Below are 18694 nucleotides of genomic sequence, written 5' to 3' on the forward strand. Positions count from 1 at the left end.
GGCTCAAGTGACACAGAGATACAAGACATGATCCCTACCCTTGATGTTTATAGAAAGAGATAAAAAACAATGCAAAGGGGCTTCCTTGGTGGCGCAGTGGTTGGGAGTCCGCCTGCAGATGCAGGGGACACGGGTTCGTGCCCCGGTCCAGGAGGATCCCACGTGCTGCGGAGCGGCTGGGCCCGTGAGCCATGGCCGCTGAGCCTGCGCGTCCGGAGCCTGTGCTCTGCAACGGGAGAGGCCACAGCAGTGAGAGGCCCGCATGCCACAAAAGAAAAAAAAAAAAAAAAAAAAAAAAAAAACAATGCAAAGCAGTTTAGACCAAGTGACACATACACAGTGTGTCAAGTGAGGTGAGAAAAGGGAGGGATGACTAAGGATTAACAGTCAGAGAGGGACTCTTTGAGACAATATCAAACTCAAATGATATTTTCTTGAACCTCAAAGTTACTATTAGTGAATTTCAAGGGCTAGAAAACTTTAGTTTCAATGTGTTAATTTCTCCAAGATGATATTCTTAGATAAAGAAGATGTGGTATATATATACAATGGAATATTACTCAGCTATTTAAAAAGAATGAAATAATGCCATTTGCAGCAACATGGATGACTCCAGAGATTATCATATCAAGTGAAGTAAATCAGACAGAGAAAGACAAATATCATGTGACATCACTTATATGTGGAATCTAAAAAATGATACAAATGAACTTATTTACAAAACAGAAACTTACTTACAAAACAGATATAGAAAACAAACTTATGGTTACCAAAGGGGAATCGGGGAGGAGAGGGGGAGAGGGATAAAGTAGGAGTTTGGTATTATCAGATACAAAATACTATATATAAAATAAACAACAAGGTCCTACTGTATAGCACAGAGAATTATACTCAATATCTTGTAATAACCTATAATGCAAAAGAATCTGAAAAAGAATATATATATTATTGTTTTATATATATATATATATATCTCAGTCACTTTGCTGTACACCAGAAACTAACACAACATTGTAAATCAACTATACTTCAATTAAAAAAAGATGATATTTTTCAGGTAAACAGTCTCCGCACAGCTCTCTAGTAAGGAATACCACTCAGAATAATAAAGTGACAATAAGGCAAATTGAAATATTATGCATTCTTTGGCATTTATTAGCATCATTTATATCACCATTCGTGAGTTACAAACGATTGGCAGGAGCCATAAGGTCAAGAGTCACTCAAAATCCCTCCTCCCTGAAGAATAAAAAGATTTATTTTAATTACAAAGATTCTTTCTTTTTTTTTTGAGGGATATTTGGAAATTTTAGTACATATTCTTTCCCACCACAATGGGCAGAAAAATGAACTCTTCAATATCTAAAAATAGACTACAAAAAATTCATTAAATGAAAAGATATAACAAGTATTATAGACTTGAATTTATCAGTCATTAAACAAGTTAATACCAAGTATGACACTTACTTTGTATTATATATATATATATATATATATATATATACACACACACACACATACACACACACACATTCCTGGACATATTTATATATGCACTACATGAAAGTTTTTTGTGTGTAGGCAACATACTACTGTTCTGACACATCAGTCAAATCCCTTAAGTTATGCATCCTTCTGTTCACATTCCCATTTAATAAAATTATAATATGCAATGAAGTTTTTAGTCATTGAAGAGCCATGTTGAAATACACAAGTACTAAGAAAAGTATATATTTATGTATTTATAAATATATCCATATGTTTATATACATTCCACATGATAATATTTGATAGATGCTAAATTAGAAGTATATACAAACTTCCGATAGGAATATATCAGCTCAGAAGTTTCATTCACTAACTCATTCATTTATTCAATGACTAGTATTCACTTAGGATCTACCGTGTATGAAGCACTATTCCATATGCTGGCCAAGAGAGTTCTTAAAATACGGGATTTTGACAGGCAGAGAAGGAGTAGGGCTTGACATTGTAAGCAGTGGGAATGACATAAAAATGAGTGGTAAATAAGAATACATGATGTGATCAGGGAAATTAACCCTGTGTGGTAAGAATACTGGGTGTGTCAACATTAGAGTAAGCTAGAAAAGCACCCATTCCATAGGAACAAGTTTTTGTGGCAGTTTATTTAGCCCTCCTATGACTGAGGCAACTCTCACTTCATTATAAGATATGGCTCAATAAGCCTTTCTGTGTGTGTGTCAGCTCATGCTAGTCACAGAGGGACTCAAAGCAGCCTTTCAAGCAGTGGGGAACATAATGCAACAGTAAAGAACACAGGGAGCCCCTATTAGGTAGTTGAGAATGTTCAGCTGTCTTTATTAGGCAGTGGAGAAGAGAAGAGCAGACCTACACATTAACACAGATGCCAAGCCCTAATTTATGATTTTTTTCCCTCAAGTGTCATTTCCAGTGTTAATTTTTTCCTCTGGCTTTCCTATGTTGCCCAGACATACAACATTAACCAATAAGCATTTGAAGACATCTGCCTAGATCACAGTAGAGATTCCACTCAGAATCATACAGGCTCTCCCCAAAGTTCATCATCAATGCATCCAAGAAAAAGCAATTTACATGGAATCTAGGATAGAAAGGAATGCAAGATCATTTGTTGCTATGGATAGATGTGGTGCCTAGATGTAGTAAAATGAGCTCCAATCAAGATTAGCTTTTCTGCCCTGTTCTTTACCATCATGGTGACATATTTGCCTCCACGCTAGCAAGGCATACTTTACTTAGATTCGCCTAATTTTATGAGTTAGTTCCTACCAAAGTTAAACATCCACTCTCTGATAGAATCTGAGCATTTATGGACAACTATAACCACTTTGACAAGTTCTAACTATGCAAAGAACTTTATCATCAGGAAAACCTGGTTGTGTACATATATATATATATATATATATAAATTTATTCAAATGAATGATCTTAATTTTAAAAGACTACTGCAGTTTCCCTAAATTTGGATGCATTTTCTAAGTCACAAAGCATCTTTGATGAAAGTAGTAGTGCAATGAGGTAGAGAGACAATAAAGAATTTCCCCTATTCCAAAAAGATCCATTTATGAAACTTTTACCATATTCCTGAGAGCCTAATAACTTATTTTAAATTGAGGCATTGTAATTTTGGAATCAGCAATCAGGGATTCTGCAGTAGAATTATGGGAGCTATCTAGTGAATATTTAGCACCAGCTATGAGGTATTCATATACAATTTTATGGAGCTGCATAAAGTTCCAAATACAAGCTAATGAGCTTTCTCATCTATCTCTTTTACTTGAGCAAATAGGAGTCTCTATGGAAGCTGACTTCAAAGTCTGGTCTAATGATACTATTAAACACAGAGATGGGAAATCATAGAGTGAGGTCAGGAGCTTTTGCACGGAGTTTCTGTGCTATTTCCTGACACTTCCATTAGGAATATGAGCTAATTAAATACAAAAGGGGGGCAGTCATCTTAGAATGTGCCATAGAGTTTCACAATTTACCTTCTTCTCAGAAATATGCTCCATTATTTCCAAAGAGCCAAATTAATTTCTAGAAACTCCTCTGTCTCCCTAACCAGATGACAATTATTATGTAGCCCATGATGACAATCAGAGATTTTGTTGATAAGGGTCTCTACTTACTTCATCGAGTTTTACTCAGGATAATGCCTTTTAGCTTTACATTTTCTGGTCTTATTTTACTGACACAGTGTGCTTAGGTTCTTTTTATCTACATAGCTGAAAAAAGGTTACCATCCTTCTCTTTTCATTCTTCCTGTAAGAAAAAGATAAATCAAGCCACTTGAGTATTGTCTATTCATCTGTCTTTTCAAACATTAAAAGGAGCACCTACACGTGCTGAGCTCTATGTTGAATAAACATATTCCTTTGCCTGTTAGGAGTCGTAATGAAGGAAACTGACACAGTAGCTGATAATTTTAATACACGGTGGTATAAATGTCAAGTTAGATCTATGTCAGTTTCTTGAGAAGACAAAAAGAAACTAGCTAATGGCTTCGTGGAGGTGGTGACACCTAAGCTAGTGAAATTGTGTCTCACACTCAGGTTTGTCTAGTTTCAAAGTCTGTGTTCATTCCACGATAGCGTAAGAGCAGAGGTTGTACAATGCTGAACCAGCAATTAAATGTTGCTGAATCTAAGAATAGCATGCTTTTATTTTATATAAGGTTGTTGAGATAAGAAGAATAAAAATCTTTAAGAAATAATTGCTGCCAAAATGATGTAATGTTAAAATTACTTTCTGATTTTGTAAAACTTTGCAATATCCAAAAGACATTAAAGTGATCAAAAGGAATAAAATAAAAATTTAGAAGCCTTCAGCTTTAGTATATGGATTCTGGAGTAAGCTTTTGTAATCTACATTTTAGAAGGAGAAAATCAGCCTTCAACTGGTATTTCTAGGGACTTGTTGCAGTACCATAATTTCAGGTAAAAAGTAATTCAAAAAGCTATCAAAGTCTTTGGTCCGGTGTCTACTTCCCCTACAGTCTTTCCCTGGACAACACATCTACTTTCATATTCTCAGCTACCATCTGCCAATGACACCCAAATCTAAAATCCAGGCCGCAAGCTTTTTCACCACTTTGAGCTTTTTATCTTCAGATCTTATGAATATTTTTATGCCAAGAGGAAAGCTTATCTGTTTGTGAAAAAGCCATGCCAAAGGAAAAGGAAGCTGATCAGAATCCAGGGAACAAAACATAAAGGTTGAAAGTTAGGAATGTAGCCAGATAGTACATTTAATCTGAGGGAAACAGGCAGGACAAGAACTGGGATTCACCAATGGGTTAAAGGAGACTTTTCCCTGGTTATCCTGCTGAGTCCCATGGGGTGCCGCAATTGCTCCATTTTACTTTCCAGCCATTTCTTCTTGCCTTTTTTCCCTTTTATTCCCCCTGCCTATCTGATTTTCATACTTTAACAGATTCATCTGTTCCTCAAGGTGTAGACATAACAGCTTCATTTCCTGATTAACCTTTGTTGCCTCCTTAACCAGGGCTCAGGGCCTTCTCTTGTAATATGGTTTCACCATCCATCCACTATTTTCATCCCTGTAACTGTCTCAACACCTTTTCTTTTGCCATTTCATGTCTTCAATTTCAATTTTGAACCAAGACTTTCATCACACACACAAAAAAAGAAAAATTCTTATACTTCACCCCAAAGTGATTATATGATAGTGATGGTTCAGCTAAAATGTATAGTTTCTGTTTTTAAAAACCAATTTATAAAAATATTTAATATTATATTATATTGAATATTAATAACAGACAAAATGTGACATAGTTAGACTATCAAACTGCTTATATCATAGATAGAATGGCTAAGTGTGTTCTTGGAATTCTTAGAACTTCAGAGTAAGCCTCTTATCAGGTGTAATTTGAGGGACACTGCGAAAGTTGCTTTGTCCTCCCACACCAGCCAAAATTGTTCCCTGTCACTTTGCCTTCCCTACAATTCCAGTCATAGAAATCTAATTTATATTCAAATTGCTTAATTAAAATATAAGTACTATAAATGGGAAAAAGAGGTTTGAAAGTAATGAAAGTGTCCAAGGACCAATTTCATCTTTTCATAATTTTCCCCAGACCCCCACACTACATATTTTTTAGAGGATTAATATGCTAATGTTTATCGAATCCTTTAAAGTCTTTGGATAATGAAAGATATTTAAGTAGTACAATGACAATAGAAATATAGCAAAATATCCAAAGAACATACAGATGTCACATATAAATATGGAATACTCATACTGGGGAAACCCTTACATATTTCCTCTTTACCTTTACATGACATTTCTTGTCACTTTAATCATGACAATATCTGCCTTATGGAAAAAAAAAGTCATGATAATATTCCCATTGCAGGCATTCATTACGAAGAGTTAATTCACTGAGAAATATATTAGCATATTAAATCTACAGTTTGTCTATCAAGGCTAAATGTTTTATGTCACTATATTTCTAAATGCATAGTCTGAATAGAAGATAGGAGAGGAGTTATTGCAGGAAGCTTCTTCATGGGAACATTTTTGCTTTCTGGAAAGCTACTACTTGCTCCCAGCATGAGCCTTCATTAGTCATTTACATGGAATCTTATTTATTAACAACCACCAGTTCATGCTCCAAACATTCAAGGTTCCTCATGGCAAAACAACCACTTCTTCCTAGGGTCACTTTTTTTCCTACTGTCTCTATGCAGCCACAATTTTGGAGATATTTTTAGTCCCACTACCTTCTCTTATGTCCCTTAGTATTCTGTGAATGGTTATTTACTCACCTAAACTGCTTTTCTGTAGAAATCATTATCTAGAGTGGTAGCCACCCTGAAACTCTATGACTCCTTCCTTGGTTACCCCAATTTTGTTCCCCATCCCTTATATGGGTTATACACTTAACAAACCTACATTATGAAAACCGGGCCATATTCTATGAAGACACTGTCTAGTAGCTAAGACGGATCCAGAATGTTTAAAGAGAATGATGAAAATGCCATCTTAAGCCCAAATAAACTGTTAGTGAATTGAAGTAGCTGATACTAATTTCCAAACTTCCCAAGTAATGCTGGCTTATAAATTGAATTATTATGCTAAAGAGTGGATATTTTGTTAAATAAAAGTAAAAAACAACAAACAGTATAATAAGTATTTGAATATTTTTACCAGACAAAATGTCCTTTGATATTTAAGTTTATGATTAACTTTTTTAAACATACTGCAGACTTGGGAAGTCAAAAAGGTCTTTATAGTTTCATCTAATTAAATTCTTTGTACTCCCCGTAAATGAAAATCTACCCCAAATCCATCATACACATCCAAAATATATTTCACAATCTCCTTTATTAATGCATGCAAACATTAAAACTACAACCTCAGTGATTAAATAATGTCAGAAACAGACTCAAGAAATAAGGATTTCGAGAGGGCTCGTGCCAGGGGGTGCTTCCCAGAGCTTCTGCTGCTAGTGTCCTTGTCCTCGCGGTGGGACACAGCCACCCCCCGCCTCTGCAAACCCTCCAACACTAGCAGGAAGCTTACAAGTTCACTACCAGCTAAGCAAGGAAGAAACCCATGTATTCACCATTTATACAGAGAACTTTGCCAAGAGACGACTGCACCACCTGAAGATTAACTGAGAGGGCAGAGGGCTTACCATTCAGATGGATCAGTAATTCTGACTCAGTTATAACTTCTCCTCAGAGGTTGAGTTCAGGGCTATCAGGTCCCTCACCTTGGGCAAAGTCACAGAGAATCTTGGATTGGATTCTGAAGTTGCTAAAGCAAACACCCTGGGTTTTGTTGGCTGTCTGGCTTCAGTCCAATACAACCACATAGCACCACTGAAGGCAGCCCTGTGCCATGCCACCACCGCACCTGTAACCATCCAAGGGATCTTGCCAGAATCCAGCTGTGGCTCAATGATGGATTCAGATGTGAATGCAGTGACCATGCTGCATTCTTCATCAGATCTTTTTGAGAAGACAGATGAACCACCAGCGCAGTGCAAAGTGACTCGGCTCTCATCGGAGGAGTGATAGCAGTGGTGATATTCATCATCTTCTCCATCATCGGCACCATGAGCCGCTTCCTTTGCCAGCATAAGCAGTCACATCGTACCAACCAGATGAAGGAGAAGGAATATCTGGAAAATTTGGACAGTTCCTTTAGAAATGACACTGATTTTCAAAACACAGTGAGTGAGTGTAAGCGGGAATATTGCATCTGAAAACCTGCAGGGCCACCTCATACTCTTTCTTTGTTGTTCATTTTTGGTTTCTCTTTCTCCTCTTTCTCCTATTTTTTCATTTTGCTCATTCTCTTTCTCTGTTTTCCTTTTATTTTTGGAACATACATGCATTCACCACAGCATCTATCCCCTCGAACCAGCCCAGAATACCAGGCAGCTATGGCCACTGCCTTCCTCTGTGACAAACTTATCATGGTGAAAGTGATCGTTCAAGAGACTGATTACTTTAGACAAGGAAGAGATACATGTGTGCACATGTCCATATTCAGTTCCGTACTTCCACTTTCTAAGATGCAGCCTTCAGTTCTGCAACCATTCAGTCTTGCAGGCTTACCTTGAACCTGAGCTCTGTGACTTCGGCATGAAACGGTCATCCTCAACACCCTCCCCCATTTCAAGTCCACCCCAACCAGGGAACTCAGGGTACCAAAAGAAGATGCTAGGGCCTGGTTTGTGTCAGTGGCACTTTAAAAGGAACAAGAGAGGTTTGTTGTGTGTTAATTTCCCCCCACAGGAAGCCCATTACCCTAACTCATCATCATCGTTCACTCTGACTCATCCCCTGAGTATTTTCAAATATAGGATTCCTGATAGTCGTGAGCTATTGCTTTGTTCCTTTCTTACCACACTCTCTCCCGGGGCTGACACTTTAGAGCAGCACACAATAGCATAAACCTAGGGGAAGCATGGAAAATAGTCACTTGAAACTAGGAGGTAAAAAGAAAGCTGCTAGGAAGTAGAAGTTCTATAACTTAAAAAATGCCTCTTCCAGTTTTGTGGGAAATGCTAGCTAGGTTATTCCTGGGATTATTATACTGATATATATATATATATAATTTTATAAATATATATATATATTATAATATATATTATTATAGAGTATAATATATACATTATACTAATTCCTGGTATTATTATACTGATATATATATATATATATATATATATATATATATATATATATCATTGCTGCAGCAAAAAGCAATTCAAATAAAAGTCTAAATTAGCACTTGGTTCCATGAAAGAGCTTAAACCATCTTTACTCAGCTTCAAAGAAAAACAAAAACAAAGCAAAACAAACAAAAAAAAACTGCGTGAAAGCAAAGAAATACCAAACAGAATTCTTTCCTTCTCTCCACTCACTAAAGATCTGGTGAAGAAAATAAACACAGGTTTCACATTTTAGAATAGACATAATAATCCACGTCTGTCCACTGAGCCATTTCTCTAGGAGGTTTAGAATGAACTGATGTATGAGGCATTCTGACTAGCTCCAGGGATTCCTCCACTGCTTAATTTGAGAGGAGCCCTTAAGTTCCACAGCACATCACATTTTCAAATCCGCTTCATCCTATGTATATAAAGGCTCCCACACACTTCTTTCTGCAGGCATAAACTCCCAGACGAGTCAGTGACACATTTCAGGGTATTTGCCCCTTCTGACACCAAAACATCCATGAAACACAGTCATTCCTTCAAGAAGTTATCTTAGGCTCATGCACGAGGTGATGGTACAAATCCTGGTGATTTTGCTGTAGTGATATTCCTCACTCTTTGCCTCTGGTCCAGCTTCAGGAAAAAGATGAGGGGGAAAGGATATAAATGCTCCAGTAGGCTGGGAATGCGAATAGAATGGTCCACAGACGTGGAAAGTACTTGCTGATTCCCTTTACAAGACAGACTTGATTTGCATCCCATCTTGTTCTCCGTGTATCTGTTGCTTCTGACTATTTACCACTTTCCTGCATGATAAGGCTCACAAGGAGGAATTCCTCAGCTTCACCCCATTTCAGGTCTATTCCAGGCTTTTCTTTCAGTGTCAGAGCACATGGGGTAAGGATTTTGTTTGTAATCATATTTCTCAACTTGAAGATGTTGTTCCAAATACACCCTCTCCTTTTAAAAAAAAAAAGAAAGAAGGATTTGGAAACTCTTGACGACAAGTTAGTGGAGGAGGCCCATTAATACTGTCATAAATTTCTTCCAGGGTAGGATAAAATAGTCGAGCAAAAAATGCTATCCCCATCCTGGAGACTGTTTCATCAGATTGAATCCAAATTCACAAATCTGAAGTGCCAAATTACAGTTCAAACATGGAGTATCTGGACAGTCCAAGGAAGCTTTTTGTGCTGGTAGTGATGTAACTTTAGGTGTTTTTGCTAGTCTTAACATTCACTCTCGAGAGAAGATACCACAGGAGAAGATTTTAATGCAGAGGAATCTAGACCTGAGATGAGATATAGAAGATCAAAAGTAGATATTCTGCTTCCACACAAGCTATGTCATTCCAGAATGACAAGTTATGTCTCTACCAAAGATCTTTTTCTGTAGCAAGAATGTTGGAAAACTTAGGTACCAGGAACCTATGCAGTGAGACCAGCTGCTAAGCAGCTCGGCCACAGAGGGCAAGAGCCAGTTGTTAGAAGCTTCTAGTACACTACTAGGTCTGTCTCTCATTGGTCCAGAATCTGGGTGGGGCTTATTATGTCAATAATCGGGAATTGTGACACCATAGAACACGTAGAGACTGACGTCTGTGTTATTAACTGAGCTATGTGAAACATTACATTACAAACAAACATTACTAAGGCAGACTGTAACTTCAAGAAGTTTACAGTATACCAGAAGAGATAAAAAGAAAATTACAGGGCTTCCCTGGTGGCGCAGTGGTTGAGAGTCCGCCTGCCCATGCAGGGGACACGGGCTCGTGCCCCGGTCCGGGAAGATCCCACATGCCGCGGAGCGGCTGGGCCCGTGAGCCATGGCCGCTGAGCCTGCGCGTCTGGAGCCTGTGCTCCGCAACGGGAGAGGCCACAGCAGTGAGAGGCCCGCGTACCGCAAAAAAAAAAAGAAAAGAAAAGAAAAGAAAAAGAAAAATACAGCAAAATATAGATATTAAGATACAGATGTACTCAGGGTACCATGGGAAGATATAGCAAGGAATAATTAACTCTGTATGTTAATTACTAAAACTAAACTAAACTACTAAACTCTGCAGAAGTACTGTCGCAGCTGGGTCTTTAATTATGTGTAGGAGTTTGTCTAGTGGACCAGGAAAAGGATCTGAAGAAGGGGTATTTTACAGATGTCATTCTAGGCATTCCAGTCCTTTCCCTAACTAAAATAAAGTTTTACTTATCCTTGCCAGGTTTTCCAGATGTACATTCAAAATGTACAAAGGTATGGGAAAATGAAAGTGGAAAAATGGCTAGAGATGGGATTAGAGTAAAAAGCAAAATATTAGATCTCAGAGAAATAATTCTTCATGACATAGGTATGACCTCTTTACTTAGGTTTTATACTTGATGGGATGAGGAAATATCTGGGCAAAAACACTTGTAAACCATAACTAATGCTGTATTTCTTAGAAAGCTAAGCAAAATTAACTATTTAATGAAATCCTATAGATTTATTTTTATAATGCATGTAATATTCTTAGTGACTTTCCTGTGAAGTCGTGGAACCTAAAACTATACCTAGGGTGTACCTAGCCAGTGCTACAAATTTGTAGGACAACAGACCATTTTATATGATTAATTAGCAGGAAGTTAAAATGTGACTTGAGTACTAAGAATATACAGTAATATTAGGTAATCAACATCTAAAATGTTATGCAGGTATTAATACCATGACAATATAATAAAAAAACACAAATTCTCCTCATCCAAAATGAAGCCATGCATTGTTCAAATTACTGGCTGAAAGAAATCTTGTGTTCATCAAGTTCCACACAGAAAATTATATAATAAATAGTATTCTGCTTTGTAAACAGTCCTTTCCCTAACTAAAATAAAGTTTTACTTATCCTTGCCAGGTTTTCCAGAGAATACAGTCAGCCCTTTGTATCTGCGGGTTCTTCATCTACAGATTCAACCAACCACAGGTCAAAATTAAAAAAAAAAAAAAAAAATTCCAGAAAATTCCAAAAAGCAAAACTTGAATTTGCCACACAGCTGCAACTAGTTACATACCAATTACATTGTACTTATAACTATGTACATAGCAATTACACTGTACTAGGTATTATAAGTAAACTAGATATGATTTATGCCTTCGGGAGGATTAATATGCAAACACTACACCATTTTATGTAAAGGACTTGAGCATCTGCCCAGAGTCCTGGAACCAATCTGAACCCCACCCCCAATACCGAGGGATGACTGTGTTAACTAGCAGAGTGTTTTTCTATAAGTCTTTCATTTTTATTCTGCTTCTACTTAATAGCACTGCCCTATTTTGGGCTATTTGACCATAAATTTCCATTCTGTCTCCTTTCAAAATCAATATGTAATGTTTAGGAGGGCTAAAGAGATATTCGGATGATGACTTGAAAAAGATATTCTACATCAGACAATCAGGCTCACCTTTCTCCTTGATACTTTTCCTCAACCCTAAGCTAAAACTAAAAGAATAGCTTTTACCTTAAAGTACCTTAAAGTATCAGAATATGTAAAAATGCTGGAAACTGGTCTTAGCATTTCACACAAGTCCTATAAAATCAAACAAAAAGAAATCTAAAACCCCAGCAGAAATTAATAAAGAGTATTGGATGCATGGTAGAATTTTTAAATGTTTATAAAAACTACAATGATGTGACTAGAATGAGAAACAATACTAAAGTTTGTCAACCCAAAGGACCACAAACTATAAAGAGTCCAAAAGGCAGTTTATTTGGGGTCTTAGAATTGCTATCCTGGGATCACAGATTCCAGAGGAACACAGAATAGTGTCCCATCAGAGGAAATGGATAGGGGTTTTTACGGGGAAAAGCGGGAAGCTCATGCAGGCTTAGACAAGTTGTTTCCCAAGAATTTGGATTGGAGGATAAATTTGTTCTATAAATACAATTGGGTTATTGAGCATATCTCATCTATTACTACGAAAAGGTATGTTTTCTCTAGTTCAGAAAAAGTACAGTTCTCAGCATTTTTTTTCCTTTTGGCAACTCAGCAACTATTCAGCAGTTTTATTTAGACTGTTCAGCAAAAGTTCAGCACAAGCAGTGAACATGGAGGTCCTCAGGGCACGTCTCAGTCATTACTGACCTTGCTCCTTTCACATGTTCAACCTAAGTTCTATCTCCTCGGTTAGGACGGAAAAGTGGTAAAAGGAGATCTTGACTCACTCTCAGTCTTGCTTTCCAACTTCCTGATATGACAAGGGAAGCTGGAAGACTAGAAAATCTGCATTAATCTAAAAAACTGGCAGTAGAGAAAGTATAGAATACTATATAGTTGGCGTATATACGCCAAATGTGGGAATAAACATTTTTTAAAGCACGTTACTGTAAATTCACAGAGCCACACGATTTTTATAGCTACTCTTATAATTTGACAAAAAATAAGAGCGGGTCTACTGTAATCAACTTCCTACATCTCAATATAAAGTTCTTCCTTCCAGCCCTTTAACTCCTTCATTCACAAATATTGTGTTCTATGACATCATTGCAGATCTCCTTGACTTTTGTCCAACTCTCTTGCTTCCTCCAAACTTCACTTTCTTCCCTTTCCAGCTTTCTCTGAGAAGACTTATCTTATAAACCTGGGGAGAGTTAAGTTTATCATACTCAGTATTTCCAGAATATCATGTGTACTACCTCTGTCATGGCACTTAACTCACTGTAGTGAAATTTTTGTTTACATGTTTGTCTCTCCATTATACAGTGAATCCCTAGTTATTAACATAGAAAAATTTTCAATGAAACACAATACAAATTGAATTAACAGGGTGAAGTCATGGCTTTTAATATGTATATTCAAATCCAAATTATCAACTGCATCACTTTCAGTGTTAATATCACCAAACCTCAGGGGTTTTGGGCTTTGATCTGTAACTAATTTATGAGTTTATTGTGATGCATAAATGATATAATCTGTAAAGTTTCCTGGAAAAAAATATATACCTAACTAATGCTAGTTTCTTTTTATCTAATGAATTTAAGGATCTTTAAACATATTATGAAATATATAAATATGGCATTGTGATAGGTTAAACACAATAAACTATAATTAATCCTGGTAGAGCCTGAAAATCATTTAATAAACTTCAATGCATATTTCTAATAAACATTTTTCAAAGACGGAAATAGAAAAGTCATTTCTTAATATATTCTAAGTCAACAGCCAGTATAATAACAATGTGTGGATGTAGGATTAAACATATAAAAACATTTTTTAAAAAGTTAAAAGTACAGCAATAGGTCATACTATTTATGATAGATGAGACATCAAAATCAATGATAAAAGAAAACATGTTAGATAAATTTAGACTCTTGCCTCATTTCACACACGAAAATAAATTCTAGGAAGATTAAAAAGTTGACTATTTAAAACCTATCCAAGTAAACACAAGAAGAAATTGAAAAGGATATTTAGCCAACTATTGGATATTTACCTAACATCTAAGACGAAGAAACCATAGGTGATTACACAAATGAGAAGACTGAGAGATTTGGCTACATAAAAATATAACATTTCTGACTATGGAAACATTTTTTTAAAATGTAAAGTAGAACATAACTAATTATCAGAGAAATGCAAATCAAAACTACAATCAGGTATCACCTCACACTGGTCAGAATGGCTATCATCAAAAAGACTACAAACAATAAATGCTGGAGAGGGTGTGGAGAAAAGGGAACCCTCTTACACTGTTGCTAGGAATGTAAATTGGTACAACCACTAGGGATAACAGTATGGAGGTTCCTTTAAAAACTAAAAATAGAACTACCATATGACCCAGCAATCCCAATCCTGGGCAGATATCCGGAGAAACCATAAATTGAAAAGATACATGCACCCCAATGTTCACTGAAGCACTATTTACAATAGCCAAGACATGGTAGCAAACTAAATGTCCTTTGCCAGAGGAACGGATAAAGGTGTGGTATATATATATATATATATATACACAATTGAATATTCCTCAGCCATAAAAAAAGAACAGAATAATGCCATTTGCAGCAACATAGATAGACCTAGAGATTATCATATTAAGTGAAGTCAGACAGAGAATGACAGATATATATCAATCATATATGGAATCTAATTTTTAAAATGATACAAATGAACTTATTTACAAAAGAGAAACAGACTTACAGATATGAAAAACAAACTTATGGTTACCAAAAGGGAAACATCGTGGGGGGGGGATAAATCAGGAGCTTGGGATTAACATACACACACCACTATATAAGATAGATAAGCAACAAGGAGCTACTGTATAGCACAGGGAACTATACTCAATATTCTGTGATAACCTATATGAGAAAAGAATATGAAAAAGAATGGATATATGTATAACTGAATCACTTTGCTGTACATTTGAAACTAACACATTGTAAATCAACTATACTCCAATAAATTTTTTTAAAAAACGTAAAGTAGACTGGGATAAAATAATTGCAGCAAGAAACAAACATAAGCAATATTATAAGATAAAGCAATGACTGACATAAAACATTTGTCTCAAATATTTAACAATTGTGTTAAAATACTATATTATAAAATATACCTATAGGTTTATTTAGAAGAACAGTGTATAATGCATCCCCTAGATACTGGGAAATGAATATGAACATGATGTTTCCATATTCTCATTCATACTTCTGTTCAAAATCACCATTTCCATTCTGTATATTAGTAATATGATCTCAGTGTGCAAATTTTTCTACAATTTCTAAACTGTGTGAGATTATACAATTTTAAGATGTGTTTATAACACAAAAATTATATGTGGATATCAGTCTTTAGTCCTTCCAAAATTCTCTCTTCCTTAAAAGCAACAAGAAATTTTACAAAAATTGTCAGAATCAACTAATTCAGGACTCTGGAAGTTACTTAAAAGCTCAAAGCAATCCAGGGAGTGTTTATTCAAAAAAGTGACTGAATTTTGCTAAGAGCAGCAGTCTCTGTAGCATTTTAACTTGCCCTATTTCATTACCCGTCTCAGGCTCCAGGGTAGCCTTGAAAACCAAGAGCCTGCAATCTCAGTGCAAACTAGCAGCCCAATACCTACCAGAGGGAACAGAGTTAGCACACTCCTTCAGAGCCTCATTTCCAGAGAACTGTCATTATTTGACATGTCTGGTGGTTCCCTGGAAGAATTAACACCAATTCTTCAAAAACTTTTTCAAAAAAAAAAAAAAAAAACTTTTTCAAAAATTTTTTTAAAAAGAGGAATTCTTCCCTACTCTTTTTATGAGACTGATAATATCCTGATACCAAAACCAGACAAAAATAGCATAAGGGAAAAAATATATAAATCAATATCCTGTATGAATATAGATGCAAACATCCTTAACGAAATACTAGCAAATATATGAAAAAGGTTGGACACCAATAAAATGGGTATTATCCCAGAAATGCAAAGTTGGGGCAAGCCGCTCAGGCGGTCCTGTGGATCTGTCTTTTGCTTCAACAGTGTTGGGGCAAAACAGACCGAGGGACGCCCCTTGCTCCAGCCTCCAACCACCCTCCAACCTTTTTTCCAGTCGCAACTTTCGGAATCAGCCACTCAGCCACCCTCAGCTTTCAGGACCAGCCAACGCCATATTTTGAGCTTAACTCCGTATTACCAATCAACCATGAGCTCCCAGATTCCTCAGAATTATTCCACTTAGGTAGAGGCTGCCATCAACCGCCCAGTTGACATGCATCTGGGTCCTCCTACACCTACCTCTCTCTGGGCTTCTATTTCCACCGCGAGGATGTGGCTCTGGAGAACGTGGGCCACTTTTTCTGCGAATTGGCCAAGGAGAAGCACGAGGGTGCCCAACGTCTCTTGAAGATGCAAAAACAGTGCAGCAGCCGCGCCCTCCTCCAGGAGCGCAGAAGCCGTCCCAAGATGAGTGGGGTAAAACCCAGGACGCTATGGAAGCCGCCATTCTCATAGAGAAGAACCTGAGCCAGGCCCTTGCGGACCCGCAGGCCATGGGTTCTGCCCGCGCAGACACGCACCCCTGTGACTTCCTGGAGAGCCGCTTCCTGCAGGAGCAGCTGAAACTCATCAAGCAGATGGCGACCACCCGACTAACCTCCACAGGCTGGCTGGTCCCAGGCTGGGCTCGGCCAGTATCTCTTTGAAAGGCTCACCCTCAAGCCCAACTAGGAGCCTCCAGAGCCCAGAGGCCTTTGAGGAGCCCCCCTGGTGTCAGGGCTTCTGCCTGAAGCCCGTCTCTGCAGCCACTAGGGCTTTTTAACCGCCCTGGGGCCCTCTCCCAAGCCTTGGACCAAATGGAAACAATAAAGCTTTTGGCAGCAAAAAAAAAAAAAAAAAAGCAAAGTTGGTTCAACCTGTGAAAATCAATCAGTATAATGCCCCTTATTAACAGAATAAAGGGAAAAACACTACCTGATTACCTTAATAGACTCAAAAAAGCATTTGACAAAATCCAACCCCTTTTGTGATAAAAACAGATATGTGGAATCTAGAATAATGGTACAGATGAACCGGTTTGCAAGGCAGAAATAGAGACACAGATGTAGAGAACAAATGTATGGACACCAAGGGGGGAAAGCTGGACGGGCGGGGAGGGTTGGTGGGATGAATTGGGAGATTGGGATTGACATATATACACTAACACGTATAAAATACATAACTAATAAGAACCTGCTGTATAAAAAAATAAAATAAAATTCAAAAAAGTATTTAGCTCTGAAACAAAAAAAATGATATTTTAAGAATAAAGTTGTATTACTAAAAAAAAAAAAATACTGAATCATCTCCATCAATCCTCAACCACACCTCAGTTCCCCCTTCCTAGCCCTTGAGGTCAGGTGTTGGCTAACTACATCCATGTGCCAAATCCTGCTGACTACTGATATTGATAAATAAAGTTTTCTCGGAATACAGTCACACCCATTCTTTCAAGGATCGCCTATGGCTGCTTTCAACCTACAAAAGTAGAGTTGAGTAGCTGCGAAGACTAAAATATATATTACTTAGCCCTTTACAGAAAATGTTTGCCATTCTCTGGTTTAAGATGCCGTTTGAAAATCCCAAGTTTTTCCTTGTTTGTTTTTTGGTTTTGTTTTGTTTTTCCATTGGCTTTCTTCTCTCTTAATTGCTGCATGTGAAAAAAAATAAAATGCCCTTCTACTCCATGTGTGCTTTTCTTTTGTCCAGTTAATTTATTTAATTAGTTTTTTATCTTATAATATTTCTCACTATACTATAAAATCATGAGAACAAGTATAATGTTTGCCTTCTGTATCATTATCTCCATCTACCTACTATATATTAAAAACTTAATATTTATTAAATACATAAATCAATGCCACATCAGTAAAACACCTTAAACTTATTTTGGAACAAGGAAGAGAATAAATCCATAAATTAATAAAATATACCAATTCTCCTAAAATTCATTTCAATATATTTCTACCATATTAACAATTCATACTAGTAATTTGAGTAATGTATTACTCTGAAAAGAACATGCCTATTATACAATGTAGTAGTTACTTCAATACTTGGCTCCTGAAACATATTGTCACTGGTTTTGTGGGGTTTTTTGTTTTGTTTATTTTTACATTTAACCTAATTTTATTCATGCTTGCCTTGGGATGGGGAATAGGTCATTCAGTAAAAACATACAGTAGAAACAAAATATGTCTTATCATGTAAACTTTTAAACTACAATAATTATGTACCTTAATTACTTCCATGCACACATGTCTAACATTACAGTTTTCTTTTTAAATAAACACAATTAAGACTTCTAGGAGCATTTTATAATAAAGTAATTCCTAATTTTTCTGTGTAGATAGATCAAGTACCTCCAAAATACAAATTCCTATACACAGTGAGCGCTTTACTTAAAATGAATACTTAAGTAAATTAAGTACATGGACAGCCTTAGGATAAGCTGACATATATTCAGCTAAGTAGACAACAAACCATAGTGCCAAATGGAAAAAG

At 36.7% G+C, this 18694-nt stretch overlaps 1 protein-coding gene and 1 pseudogene across 1 annotated transcript in view; both read left to right on the top strand.

Annotated features, from left to right (window-relative positions):
• HTR2C (5-hydroxytryptamine receptor 2C) overlaps positions 1-18694 on the top strand; it is a 99574-nt gene that overhangs the window by 36596 nt on the left and 44284 nt on the right. The gene's annotated exons all lie outside the window — the stretch shown is intronic.
• Positions 16359-16882, top strand: LOC136142917 (ferritin light chain pseudogene; annotated as a pseudogene).

The sequence above is a fragment of the Phocoena phocoena genome, chromosome X (assembly GCF_963924675.1).
Source record: "Phocoena phocoena chromosome X, mPhoPho1.1, whole genome shotgun sequence".
Taxonomy (NCBI): Eukaryota; Metazoa; Chordata; class Mammalia; order Artiodactyla; family Phocoenidae; genus Phocoena; species Phocoena phocoena.